This window comes from Pseudopodoces humilis, chromosome 6 (genome assembly GCF_049639895.1).
Source record: "Pseudopodoces humilis isolate 2021_Gansu_Grassland_sample_001 chromosome 6, ASM4963989v1, whole genome shotgun sequence".
Lineage (NCBI taxonomy): Eukaryota > Metazoa > Chordata > Aves > Passeriformes > Paridae > Pseudopodoces > Pseudopodoces humilis.
Window position 1 is genome coordinate 45,565,754 of NC_142205.1, and position 15,504 is coordinate 45,581,257.

The 15,504-nt window shown below is 37.9% G+C and overlaps 1 long non-coding RNA gene across 1 annotated transcript in view; it reads right to left on the reverse strand.

The window, feature by feature from the left end:
* Positions 1 to 238: 238 nt before the first annotated feature.
* The window catches only part of LOC148184168 (uncharacterized), a 97,488-nt gene continuing 82,222 nt past the window's right edge, over positions 239 to 15,504 (reverse strand). Inside the window, exon 3 of the long non-coding RNA XR_015772768.1 lies at positions 239 to 299. This is a non-coding gene — a long non-coding RNA (uncharacterized LOC148184168). The remainder of the gene's footprint in view (positions 300 to 15,504) is intronic.

The window sequence follows — 15,504 nt, forward strand, 5'->3', positions numbered from 1 at the left end:
GAGAAAGAAAAATAAAGAGAACACTTGAATTTTAAGCTTCATGGGCAAAAGGGATATTTCAATGAAACAAATATTCACTTCCAATAGCCACTCTGGGAAATCTGGACAAAAACAGCCTAAAAATATGTAACTTTATCTCAACGTTTCCATTTTTAAAGCTGCAATCACTGACAAAATTTTGAAAAGAGAGTATAAAGTTCTCTTTAAGCAGAATTTTTTGCAGAAAAGAAAAAAAGTACCTGGATGGATTCATGTGAGCACACTGTCTCGAGTTCAGCACTGATACATAAATCATGTACCTGTATAAACAGACAGAGGGGGAGAGTGGCATAAGGCATTTTGAAGAAGCCCAACCTGTGGCAGCAGAATCTTTATGGTAGACACAGCACTTCTGACCAAGTGTAACATCACAGGCATGTCTGGCTTAGTTGATGGCTGGGACACAAAGCAATAGAGAGTACCATTTAGCCAGAAAAGCCATGCACTCCTATAATTATATATTATTATATATAGTGAGATTATTATTATATACTATTATATATAGTGGGATATAGCCCATGTTGCTACCCCAGTGAAGTGTAAGCAAGCCAGCTTTAGGGGAAAAAAAAAAAAAAAAGAGGAGGGACAAAAAAACAGAACACAGCCCCACTTCCACTCCAAAACTTTAGGAGACAACTACATTACCAGAGAATGAGGTCTTTTATGAGGACAGGTGCTGTACTTGGGTACCTGCTTTGGGACTCTGCAGTGTAACACAGGTAGTACAGCTGGTTCAGTACATGCGTGCATAAATGGATACAGAAACTTAAAAATTATCAGCTTTCACAGACAATTAACAATTCTATCTGTTTTCATTTTGGTGTTGCTATCCACACCTGGCTGATCTGTTCCCTGAAATCAGGGGATTTCTAAAGGTTACTCTGATCAGCTGCCCAAAGGCACACAGATGTTTGGCACAACTAGAATGCTGTATGACCAATATTACTCTCAATGCTGTAATAATTTTTTCTTTATTTATCTTCACTAGTTTTCTCTAAATTCTAGAAGAATCATCACTACATTTCCACAGAGGGAGGAAGGGGCTCTGACAAGCCATCCATCGTGCAAGGAGTCACTCTGCACACTGCTGTCAGCAGCTCTGCCTCCTCCTGACTGAAATTTGAGGGAAAGGTGGTATTGCCCTTGCTGTTTGGATAGAGCCTGCTAGTCTCAGAGCACACTGAGCATCCCTGCACAGCTGAGGGCAGGGTTTGTCTCACCTAAGCATAGCCTGCACTACTAACTTTGTTGTGAAAGTGCATTCCTGGATAGGTACAAACCCATGGGCATGTTAAGGTTGCCCTGTTGCCCACCAAGTTGCCAGGGGGGTCTGTAAGCACTCAGGGTGCAGCAGCTGCTCTGCAGGGATTGCAGAGACATGGTGCTTGATTCAAGAGCTCAGATTCCAGCTCTTACTTTAGATACTGCTGGGCTTTTTTCCTGAGAGATTTCAGTTTCTACATCACTTAGGTTCTGCAATGCTGACCTGAGCAGTACCTAAATGCACTTAAATATCCATGGATGGAGCAAAGAGATGAAACAACTTCCTGAGTCCCAGCTGGAATTTTACTAGCCCTTTCCTTCAGAAAAGCCCACATGCAGCACCTACATACTGAAATGAATCTTGCATATATTTTTGAAATTCATTCCCTATAATGAAATGGTAAAAAAATAATGTAAAACAGACATTAAAGAGAAGGTCTAGCATCACTGGAAAAAAATAAAGTCCACCATCTCAAGGGGGGTTAAGGTTAATAGTGAAAAGGTGCAAAACTAATTGTATAAACCATATTATACTAATTATACTTGTCCTCAAGAAAGACATTCTTCTTCATCTATTTCCCATTATCTACATGGGAATATCCATTTTCCACTCATGCATTTGGAAAAGCAAAATTATTGGTGGAGATTTTTCCCCAATATGCACTGAAGGCAGGCAAGTGTGACTTCTGTTAGAAGCATCTTGTGCAGCAATCTGGATTCATCCACCTGTGTCTGGTTCTGGCTTTTTGCTCTATTCTTCTGAACACAGAGAACAGTTCTTTTACCCTGACCAAAATTTCTCTCTGAACTTCAGTTTCCACTCTAGTTTCTGGAAGTTTAATTTACAAGTGCATAGGTTCCTATTTTAAACATCTGAAGCATCACAGCTTTCAAAAACAGCAAAAAAGCAAGACAAAATCCTATCTTTTCTGGCATAATATCTACCTCCCTAGGTCTCCATCCAATCCTCTTCTTCCCAACCAATAAGCAAAACATATCATTAGCTGAATACCAAGAGAGCAAGAGACAAAAATCTCACATTCAGGTTGCATCTGTATGCCTCATCACTTAAAATTTCACATTTTGTTGTCCCATTCTCAGGCATATGTTTAGCACAAATTTGCATCAAACTTGAAGACAACTGCATGAAAGGCAGAGTTTACATTATTTTTCCTCCTCTTAAGCCTCATCATCCTTGAAATACTGGGAAGTCCCTTTATTGGGACTTCTTCCTCCATAATAACAGCAGAATGGGCCCTTGTGGAACAGCAAAACAGGAGCTCAGCTCATTTCAGATCTCTGCTATTTTATTGAGCTGGCAAAAACTTCATGTGCAAGCATAACAGCTCTGAGAGCTACAGTAACAGTTAGCAATATCCCAGCCCAATGGAAATCCACGGGAGTCTTGCCACCAACTTAAACAGAACCAGAATCTCACTCACTACTTATATATGAAGGAGAAAAAGATGAGGGAAAACAATTTAAATCATCTCCCAGATAGGAATTATTGCTTTTCTTTCAGTCCTCCTGAAAGGAAAAATGATTATGCTTTTTAGCTGTCAGGAAAAAAATCCAGAGTAATTCATAAGGTATTACATTAACACATATAAAACAAAATGAAAACCAGCTTCAGACTATGACCTTTCACTCCAGCAAAAGCTGAAGCAAGTGTATCGCAGGCCAAATTAATACACATTCTACTAGGCAAATAAATTCAAAACAGGGAGTCAGATTCTCTTCACTCTGTGGAGCTCAAAGAAGACATCAATTCTAAATAAGACTCAGACCACAGATTGAAGACACCAAAATGCAACACTCTGATATTTTTAAATCTTTAAGGAAAAAAAACCCCACCAAACATACCAAAAAGAACCCCATGGTATTCCAGTAATGTCAAATAGGGGAGAGATATTTTAAAATATACCTTGTATCACTGCAGTATTGTCTGCAATTTTGGAATTAAGTCCCGGATTTTATTTGCAGCACCCTGGATCCTGATGTTGTATTATCATCAGGCAGCAAGGCTAGAAATGCAACTTGCCTAAGTGCACTTGTATACACATAGTTAAAAAGAGGTCTTTAACTGAGAGACATAGTCTGGTAAATGGAGTGGAAGTTACAGTAAATAATGGTGATATTGTCTGCAAAAAAATCTAGTCAAATTCCACGACAATTAAAATTAAATCCCCACAACCTTAAGAGTAAAATAAATTTGGCTTATGGAAAACTGTAATGAGGGAGATTCTTAATTCTTAACTGAACAAAGGATGCAGAAAGGATCAGTTTTGTAAGCTCAGTATACTGTATAATACCATACAAGCAGAGGAAATATATTTACTATGGCAGAGACAGTCTGCTATAGCTCTTCAAAAGCAGATATTTAAAGTTTACTTTCACATGGGTTTTCACTTTTTGACCTGCTCTTGACCTGGGTAGTACTTGCAGACCAGTGAGTTTAAGAAGGCCTGGGATCTATTAAAAGAGTAGTAGCTTGACTTTTACTGACTAGCACACTGATGCTTTAAAGTAAATGTTATGGTTTGTCACAGGAACCAATTTGGTTACCGTTTGTTCTTCCTGCCCCTGCCTGCTGATATTTTTTCAAGTGTTTTTCATTCTTTAAATTCTATAAAGAAATCTGCATGCTGTTATTTTAAACTTCTGTATCTTTCTTTTGAGTAGTTCATATTTAAACAGTGGGCAGTATACCCAGAGTTTAACCTCAGTGCCATTTGGTAGGACTTGAACTCCACATGCACTACCATTATGCTCCTCTTTTCTGACCACAGTTATCATGATGAAAGATCCCATTTACCTGATTTTTAAAGGCATAGATGGCTATAATTCTTCTCCCCCTAAAGTAGTCAGAAGCAATGCAGCACACTGTGTTTTTAAGTATTTTACACTAGCTTCATCACCTGTTTAAATCTGCACTTCAGTTATTATTGGTTTATTTTGTTAACATCACTTGCTTCTGTGATACTTTTCCAGCTTTATGCAACATGTAGGATTTTGTTTGACATTGAGAAACTTCAAGAAGTTTGGCTAAACACCCTGACCCATTCCCTAATTTTACAAGGCACAATTTTGTAATACCTATGTTCAATTTATTTGCTTAAAATAATCCTATTTTATGCAATGCGATTAAAAAGGTGCAAAATTTCTTTCCCCCCCTTGAAATTACAAAACCATAACATTTCAAGTCCATGGGGAAAGGCCACAGCTGAGTCCTTAGCTAGCAACATGCTTAGGAAGTCCTGCATTTTTATGGTAGGAGAGGTACATGTGAAATCAGGAATGAACCAGCACTCAGCAGACATTAGCAGATACTTGACATACACAGCAGAGACTGAAGCACAGTCTGGGTTGAGCCTTATCCTTTCCTGTAAAGCATTAGGTCCAAAAGGGCAGTAGTTGTGGAAATCCTCTAACTTAGATTTTTTTTCAATATCACATTTTTATTTGCCTCAAAACAAAGGGCTTGTGTACCAGCAATGACTTATGTCCCAAAATGATATCAATTGTGTAAGTTTATGTTCACAAAACTAATCACTCCTGTTCTCCCAGGCCAATGCAGAAGGGGATGGAACACAGCAGAGAAGCTGCTTCTCTTCCTATGGCAGGTTTATTGGCTTGATTCTTCCATGAATTATGTCTGATATTATATAAAGGGGATTTTCTGTGGACTCTCCTCCAATATTGTGAAGTCTGTCAAACAAAAGAAATCTCTAGGTTTTTGAAGTTGCCTGTATTGCAACTTTAAATTGCAAGAAATCCAAACTTGAGAGGGTTTGTTTGAGGCAGAGCTGTTGACTGACTAGAGAGCTTTAAAAATTCAGTTAAGAAAACATCAGCAGCTCTGGACAGGACTGATAAAGGTATCAAGCAACAGCCTGCAAAACCTTCAGAAATTAGATGGGGTGCAAACAAACATGCAGAAACTAAGCTGCAAAGCAAAAATATACAAATGTTTCTTATTTCTCATAGTTGTTCCTTCTTACTTATGCAAGTTCTAAAGTTCTAAAATAAACTGTCATGCTTACACCCAGAATTTTTAAGATCTCATCTTAATTTCTAACCATCTTTCTAGAATCAAAGATGGCTCCTTTGCCTCTTTTTTTTGTTGTTTACTGATTAGATCTACAGAAAAAATGATAAAAGGACTTTTCAAATCCCTAAAACTGTCTTTCGATATAAAATGCTTTTGGAGGTCTTACCATTAAAACAGACTTTAGTTTGAGTACCAAATTTGAAAGGCAATTAAACCAAAGGGAACATTTTGGTAAATAATTTAAAAGGGATTTTCCTGTGTCAGTTCCCTCACCTTTATTAACAGTAAGCACCCTACCTTCATATAGCAGCAGCATGCAAAATTGTATTTAAGTGCTACAGGGTACTGCCACAGTAACCTTACTGTGCAGTGAAACATTTGCTGAACCTGAGACAGGCTAAGCAGCATTCCACTATATAAATCACCTAGCCTTGGTTTTGTTCAGCAATGTTATTAATGACATTGTGACTAACTGAAGAAGTAGATACTGTGATACTTCAAAGAAATCCCACACATCCCTTTCTGTGTTTTTCTGGGATGCAAGATAACGTCACTGCCTTTGGTGTCCTGTTTAAGTCTGATTAAAGAGTAAAACTAGGCTACATTTGTGTAAAGGATTTCCTATTGCACTGAATGAGACAGTTTATTTGCACAAACAAAAGTTCACTAAAAGAAAAGGAAAACAAGGAAAAAGAAAAGAATTCACCCCTCTTCAATGCTTCCTATTGGAGGGCAAACAATATCTGGAATATTTACATCTTCTCTTCAGCTTTAGTTTAAGATGCAAATAATTGATTCAGGTTAATAGTTTGCAAAAATCACTGTAAAAAGAACAATTTCTTTATCTTTATAAATATTTTTTCAATTTTTCATTTTTTTCTTCTCTTTAATAAAAAAATAAGATTAAAATAAGATTAGAATTTCCATTTTTACCACCTGCAGAATCATTACCCTTTAGCTTCTCAATCTACAGCAAAGAAACAAAATTGCTATCATTCATAGCTTCTGCAGGCTGCTGTAGTCACCAGAAGACTACCTTTAATTCAATAAAAGAGGATTTATCTGAAAAACTGCCTTCAAGATCTTAGAAACAATTAGTGAAAAAGTTAAAACAATCAGTATTGTAGTAGCAATAAGATGTTTAAAATATATAATAATCTTTCATGGCTAGAAAAGACATTAGAACTGGTGGCTTAGTGATGGTAACCCCAACCCTATGTATTTCCCTGTATAATGGTGACTGCATATGCTAAAAGGTCAATGATAGATAAATGGAGTCAGCCTTGACACTTAAGACTCAAGCTCAGAGCTTAAAACTGTTAATGGAGTGATCAATTTGTTAACAAATATCAGATAGGATTTTGCAGTTGTGAGGACAGAATACTAGAAAAAGAGCACTTTGTCTTCAGTGAATCAACACACAGCAGAAAAAGAAAGAGTCATAACATTTAATTAATTTCAATTATTTAATCAAGTGTAAGTAGGTGTTTTTCCTAATGAAATTAGGGAGTATTGGAGAAGGAAGGATAGGTTTAGCTAGTATATATTAAAATTAATACAAGTCACAACATTTGTCTTTAAATCCAAATGTGTATTCCAGCTTCTGAGACTTTGACAGTGTTAGCATCTGGGATTTGAGTTCAGGACACTGTAAGGCTAGAAATCAGTCATCAAATCTGCTGATCTAATATAAGTTGTTCTGGTTCTACAACAGGATAAGTAAAACAGTGCAGGAAAATTAACAATTTACCCAAACTTTAATCCAGACTAAAGGCAGGTGGGAAAACTGGAGAGACTGAGTACCTTTCGCTGCTGCTTTCCATCTTGATCTGGAATTCAAAGTAAATAAAGCAAGTTTGACCCTAAAAAGATTTGCAGCTAAGTCTGAAAGCACAGTTCATTTTTTTTTAAAACTATTGCAATCTAACAAGAAGTCTTTTATCCCAGAACCTGTGTGTGTCAGAAAGCCTCTTTTTCTAGCTCTGTGGAAAGAAATGAGAAATCTTTCCCTTTATTCAGAGTAACCAAACTTCAAAGCAAATCTCTGATGTGTAAAACATAGGCAGACACCTTGACATCAGATTACAGACTGCATGGCAGGATTGAGAATTGCCAAAGTATCAATAAACTTTTTTTCACAAGATTTGGGAGAAATCTTTTAAATGGCAGAAATGCTTTGCTCACATTTCCTAGCCTTCTCCTCAAGTCAGTTTAACCCTCATTTTCCTAATTTCTGAATGGACATTTTTACCAGATTCCAAACTGTGCTAAAGCCCAAGGTATGGGATTTATTCAAGTGTTTCTCAACACACAAAACTGCATTATCCAAGACTCCTTCTGCACAAAGATTTTCTCTTGTCTACTCTAGAGAAGACAAAGCCTGAAAGGGAGTGTTACAGCAAGGCTGCCTAATAACCAGACTGAATCTCACAAGCAACCTTGTTTAGAGGGGATGAATGAGGAAGAATGACGAGCAGGAAATTAAAGCAGAAGAACTACTCACCACCATTTAAAATGAAGCCAGAAAACGGGAAATTTAAAGGATTTGAAAATAAAATGGGCTTCCTGGATCAAAGCATTGCAAAAGGAATACAGAATTTTTAACCTTGAGGTAGCCAGTTCAAAATCCAACTGAGGTCAGGAGGGATGAAAGGTTATCATCCTCTAATGATTTTCACAAACTTAATTAAACACTCCATCAAATTTTTTATGTCCAAGTGCGCAACCCTAACTTCCACTGGAGACAATAGCAAAACTCATATTGACTCAGAAAGGAGCCAGCCTGTATCCATAAATAGGCATCACATTGATGACCGGAGATAAGCTTATTTTTAAAAAAAAAAATAGGTGAATACACTCCAGATGTAAAGAGGTTTGGGGATCTAGACATGTATTTCATGATTTTAGTTGCAACTTAATGAACAGTCTTGCTGAGAAAAAAAAAAAACAAACAACAAGAGAAAAAGAGCTAAGACCCAAACTAAAGAAACTGAGGAAAAGCAAATAATTAGACTGTCCACCGAAGTACAAGCATCATGAGAGAGAGAAAAAAACTTAAGTTGTTGGGTATAAAGTTGTACTGGATCTCTACTGATGAGCACTTCTCTCCCCTTTTCAAAAGAAAAAAGTCTTGATCTGTGGTGTCACAGGCAGAAGCAAAAGAACTTGTCATATAAATGTGCTTTTCAGTTTTAAATCACACTTCAGCTCGCAAGTGCAAATCTAGGAAGAAAATGCTATTGACAGTATGTTGATTCAGTAAGAAACACAGAGAGAGCATTGAGCCTTACATGAGCCATAATCCTTTTGGAAAGAAATTTGTGTTCATTTACACATTTTTCACACAAATGCACAAAACCTGCAAGGTGTATGTCCCCATCTCATTTGGCAGACAAAGATTTTGCTTCTAAACTCATTATACTGTAAAGGCAGTGTTATTCCATGAGTTACTGATGAACTCATTTTTGCAACCTCCTGGGACCCTATAATTTACCACTCAGGTTTCTTTAATTGTAAGAGGCTATCATGGACTAAACTTAGAAGAGGCAAAACCAAGGAGGAAGAACCAAAATACATGACATACCTAGGAGAAAACTGGGGACCTCAGGAACCAAAATCTCTCTTGAACAATTCACTTTCCGTTTATTAATATATTTGCATTTGTCACTGGAATTGCTTAAAAGCCTCATCTAAGTGGTGCCACAGCAAAGAGGAAGGAGTAAAGAAGAGTAGGGAACTGAGAATCTGGCTCTTAAAAAATGTAATATTCTGCTTACTACCCAACACCACAGATCCTCCTGCACTTGAGAAACTACACCTCTCTTCCCAATGGCATTTCCCTGTGCTGTTAAATGACAAATGGCATACTTCAAAACTCTTATCACTGACTCAAATTGAAGCAGAGATATTCTTAGAGGCTCACAAAAGTAAGAGCTGCATAGAGACCTGTAAGATTTCCTCAATAATTTTGTATAATGCAAGCATTTTCTTGAATACAAATTTGAATTTAAAGATAAAACTGTCCTCCACTGATTTTGGCTCAGGATTTATCCTCCACAGAAAACCTGAACATCCTGGAATTTGTCCCAAATAGAAAGGAAAATAGATTGAAAATAATTTCCCAGCAATTTAAAAGTTAACATTTTTAAAGTATTTTTTTTCTACACTTTCATTTTGAAATCTGAGGTTATAGTATCAAAAATGCTGAAATTAAGCTGAACTTTCCATTTTAATAACCATAGTTACAGATTTGTGTGTTTGGTGCTTTTTCTCTGAAAAATTCTAAGGGGATGAGCACATTTTTTGGTTGAAAAACAACTCTTTTTTTAAACACCATACATCAATGGAAAAATATTTCACCAAAGAATTGCACCAATCTACCCCAACCAGCTGCTCTTCCACAGAGAGGAGAGAAAAAAAAGAAAACCAAAATAAACCAGTTTGTTCTTAGAAACCTTGAAAATATGAAAATGTAAACTAAAATATCTTTTTTATTATTTATTGATGTTAGAAACTAAAGTATGTGTTGTCATTTATATGTTGAACTGTTTATAGTACTTGTCTTTCCTGAGCATCTGAAGACCTCTTGAGAAACCAGTGAGGGAAAACCAGAAAACAGGACTTCATTCCCAGCATTCCTTTAAGTTTTGAGCAGCAGATAACACAGACCTATTTGTGTAAAATCTCCCTAAAACCATGATTTTTCAACAGTTTTCTAAGGAAGCAACAGCTCATGGTGACACAAGTCATCTGATGTGACATTTGCACCACACCGTGGGCTTCAGCCACAGTAGCTGGACGACTTCCAAGCTGATGCTCTCAGAATTTATTGCAGCTTCATAACTTATATGTAGCTTGGGATGCTGCTTACCACACTCAGCCCAGTAACCAATTGTCCAACAGAGACTAAATGGAAGAACCCCCAGAAATTCCTCAGATAAGACCCTACAACTTCTCTGTCTGAAGAACCCCTGAAGCTTCCTGCCTCCATTTCTCTTAGCTTTAAAAGCAGAGAATAACAGCAAATTCTTCCAATAGCTTAGTACCAGAAAAAAATGAAGCACTGTAGAGACAAAAAGCTTTGCATCGTTTTCAATGCAGAGGAGTCCTGAATGGTCGCTGTGGTTTGGTACCCCTTCATAGATAAGTCTCTCTTCTGCTGTCTTTCTGACCAGTCAAGTCAGGTCATTTATCAAACTAATTGCTTTAAAGACAGACATTCTTAGGCAATCTGTTCCCCCTCCGTATTTCCCATTACAGCCATTGAAAGTTATGTATGCAGATGAAAATGATAACAGACCTCTTGCACTCTCAGAATATTCCTTTTTTAAACAAACACTGGGAACACCAACAGCAAACATGGCTGAGTCCAGTCCAATCTGACAGTTCTAGGAGTAAAAAAAATACAATAGCAGTACTGGTGTCAAGTGACTCAAAAAGTTTGAGAGCTGATTAAACAGTCAGCTTAAGGTCTGAAAACATGGTCAGCAATAGCACCTATGTGCCAACTGAAGACAAACCTTGCCACCAGACCCTGCAAACAGTCCCCACCTTCCTTCTCTCTGCTACTGAGAGATAAAAATTAATATCTTTATTAAGATATTATTTTAGATCTATTAATATCTATTACTATCTAATAAAGTAGTGCAAAGAAATGCTGAACTTACACAAGATGAAATTCACACCAAACTACCTGAAAAATGTAGGAATATTCAAATGCAAGATTGCAACTGATGTATATAATCTATTCAGCTGAAGCATAGCCAGCATTTGGACTTTTGCAAAGTACCCTCTGTCTTAGTCCTAGGCATACAAGTTTCATTGTAAAAGGGAGTAGACATGATACTTGTCACGAGGCCTGGAACCCATCTGGTTTGTCCTCAGGTGTTGCAAGCCCTCACTTTGTCATTGCAGACATTCTACTCCCTGACAGGACACTTGCAGACACTTGGCCTCTTGGGACACACATCTACCCTCCCTTACCGAGGGACCAGGTCTCCATTCACATCAGAGAAGCCTTCTGCAGTTCCATTACTCCCTTGCCACAGGATGGAGAAATCAGGGCTGGTGGTTTTCAAGGGGGATAACAAAAGCTTTGAGTAAAGGAAACCATTTAACAAGATCTTCCTTCTGCTTTCCCTGCTTTTTATGGCTTGTTATTCCTTACAAACAAGGAAACAAGCGCTGAAGACATTGAAAAAGATAATTGCCACACACGTTGGATCACCATCTCTGCTGTAGGGCTCATTTATGGACATGACCAAAACAAGACAGACCTAAAACTGCCTAAATGTGTAAGATTATAGCACTGCCTTGCTCACAAATAAAATACAAAAAGGGACACTAGGTGTCATGATATTATGACTAAAATGTTCAAGTGCTATATTAATAGCAGGAGATGAAGGAGTGCATTCCCTCAGAAGCTAAAACATTTGTCAAGATAAATACATCTAAACAAAAGTTTCACCCAAAGGTATAACAGAACAAGTGCTTTTCAATTAATCCCAAAAGTTCCAAATATATTTCCAGCAATAGGCAAGTTAAATGGTGTGCCTTATTTAAAAAAAAAACCAAAAAAACAACCGAACAGAAAACAAACCAAACAATGGAAAAAAAAAAAAAAACCACTCCAGAAGAGAAGAAAAAACCTCACATAATTATTCCAGTAACAAATTTTGGAAGTTGGTATCACTCAACACAGTTCCACACTTTCTTGTATTTTATTACATCCCTGTCTACTTTGTAGGTACTACAATGAGACTATCTAGTACCCTTTGGTATTCTAAGCTTTCAGTTGTTGTTCAGTGATGAACATCATCAATGAAGGAATTCGGTTGATTTCTGTGACCCTGGAGACAGTATGGAGGTATCCATATGCATGAGTACGTTGTAAAATAAACCCTTAAGGACTTGCATACTGTTAAAAAGATTTATTTGGGGGTCAGATTTACTTCCACTATGAAGTGGAATTATCAGTGCTATTCTATAACTATTTTAAGTAAATAGCTGAGGAAAAAAACCAACTGGTGAAAACAATTATTTTTCAAGGAGAAGATCTAGAGGTTCCTTAGAATTTCATAATTAAGCTAGAGAGTCATCTAATTAAAAAAAAAAATCAACAAATCAAAAAACCTTCATGGTGTTTTTCCCCATGCTGCATGCAATTGAATCCAATCTAATGTGCTTGTGAACACAATTTTTTTATTCTTGAGTCCCCTTTCCAATAACCAAATTTATATCATCATTAAGCAGCCCATCAAACAGTCAGATCACTGTGGGCTCACTACTATCTCCTTGTGATTGATAAATCACCCTGCATGATACTTTTCAGGCACTGAACAATTTGGTCATTTTGGTGTACTTGTATGAGCACTGATTATGTGACCAAGCTGCTGACAGCTTGCTTGTGTTAAACTGCAGCTCAGCTTTGAGTCTGCTGGTGCAGACTCTGCTCTGCTCCAAACATTCAAGGAAACTGCAGGAGCCATTTAAACACTAACATACCTTCAGTGAAGAGTGTCAGTGTCACCTCATTTATATTTACTTTCTTCATCACACACGTTTGCTTCAGTGTTCTTTTCCTGCTGTGCCACTTAGTTCTGTACTGAAACTTCAATCTGCCCTACAAGACAGCTCCTATTGTTCTTTATTACTGTGGCTATTGCAATAAAAGAAAATAAGAAGTGTTTCTATAGACACATCAGCAACAAAATGAGAGCTAAGAATCTCCATCCTTTACTGGATTAGGAGTGACAAAGCCTGAGAAAAAGGCTGAGGTACTTCACATCTTATTTGCCTTGGTCTTTAATAATAACACTTGCTCTGTGGGTACAGAACAAGTACCTGAACTGGAAGAGAGAGAGCAGAATGTAGACCCCATAATCCAAGGAAGAAAGGTCAGAAACCGGTTACACACATCTTAGACACTCTCAGGCCTATGGAGCTGAATAGGATCCACCCAAGGGTGCTGAGGGAGCTGGTGGAAATTCTCACCAAATAATTTCCTATCCTTAGCAGCAGTGCTGTCTAATAAGGGGAAGGGTGCAGATGTTGTCTACCTGAACTTTACTAAAGCCTTTGTCACATATTCACACAGCATTCTTCTGGAGAAACTGGATATGCTCATAGCTTGGTCAGGTGCACTGTCCATTGGGTGAAGAAGCTGGCTGGGTGGCAGGGCCCAGAGGGTGTTGGTGACTCCAGATGGCAGAAAATCACTGGTGGGATTCCCCAGGATTCAGTATTGGCCCTGGTTAAAATATTTACCAATGATTAGATCAAGGGGATAGAGTACACCCCCCATCAGTTTACAGATGACACTAATTTGGATGGGAGTGTTCATCTGCTGGAGGATAGGAAAGCTCTGCAGAGGGACCTGAACAGGTTGCATCAATTGTCCAAGGCCATTTGGATGAGGTTCAACAAGCTGAAGGGTTAAACAAGGGTCCTGCCCTGGGTCACAACAGTCCCACGCAACAAACACTACAGACACTTCAGGATTGAGGCAGAGTGGCTGGAAAACTGCCCTCCAAATAAATATCTGGGCATGCTGGCTGACAGCAGCTGAACATGAGCCAGCATTTTCCCAAGTGGCCAAGACCATCAGTAGTATCCTGGCCAGTAGTATCAGAAATAGTGTGTCCAGCAGGACCAGGGCAGTGATTGCCCCCCTTTACATAGAGCTGCTGAGGCCACACCTCAAGTGCTGCATCCAGTTCTAGGCCCTTCACTGCAAGTGGGACATTGGGGTGCAGAAGCATGTCCAGAGAAGGGCAGTGGATACAGCCTCTGGAGCCCAAGTCTTATGAAGAGCATCTGAGGAAGCTGGGGGTGTTTAGCCGGGACAAAAGGAGGCTCAGGGGAGACCTTATCACTCTCCACAGCTACCTGAAAAGGAGCTGTCAGCAAGATGGGGGTTAGTCCTTCTTCAACAAGCAATAGGACAAGAGAAAACAGCCTCAAGGTGCACTAGGTCAGATTTAGATTGTATATCAGGAAAAATCTTTCCACAGAAAGAGTCATTAAACATTAGCACAGTCTACACAAGGCAGTTGTAGAGTCACCATCCCTGCAGGTGTTTAAAAGAAATGCAGAGGTGGCACTTAGAGACATGGTTTAATGGTGGACTTCTCAGTGTTGGGTTATTGACTCAACAATCTTGAAGTCTTTTTCTACTTAAACAATTCTGTGATTCTTTTGGACATTTTATTCCACATATTTCATCCTCTGACACATTCAAATTATATTATACCTGTAAAGCAGGATTTCCTTGTTAGTCACATATAAGAATTCCAGCACACTTATAAATGAATGCTTCTGGAAGAATTTCTAAACTTACAACCTTAACCTGGTCCTTATAAACACTTGGGATACAATTCTGAAATATATTTCCTGAAGTTTTTTCACACAGGACCAGACATGTCACAGGGGCATTCTTAAATATTTATAAGTTATTCCAAAGAGATAAAAAAAGAAAAAACTGAAACCATCCCAAATGTTCCCATGCATGTTTGAGTCTACTAAAAATTCTTAAGATTCTCCCAGAAAACAGTGTTCTACCAATGCAGGGTCATGGTCTTTGGCCTCTGCATTGCCCCAAGCATATTTACCATTATTATAAGACCTGTCACTCATCTCCTTAGATCTCTGACAGAAAAAATATGTTTAGCTGTTTTATCTAGTTAGACAATATCTTGATGCAGAAACAAGCACTCCAAGCCTGTGTGTCAGCCACAGAACATCTGTGTTTTTGTGCTGGTGATTTTGTGACACTTTTAATACACAAACTTCTTCCAACTTTTTCAGCAGATGTCTTACAGGCATTTTAAAAATATAGTGAATGTGACATCATTAATGTCCCTGGTGCTAAAGGGAATCTGTGCACAGCAAATAATGAAACAATACATTATTGTACCAACAATTTTTCAGTATTCCAAATTTATCAGAGAATCAGAAGTTGTACATTTTTATTTTTTTTTCTTGAGGTAGTAACTGCTTTGGTTTTGTGTGCTTTAAAGCAATGATTTTTTTGGTGTGTCTTCTAAACTCCTGCAATATAAATAACTAATACACTGATGCAGTGTATGTAAAATACTAGTCATGTCCAAGGCCAGACTTTCTTTCTCCAGATATACATCAATTAGTTTGGTTAC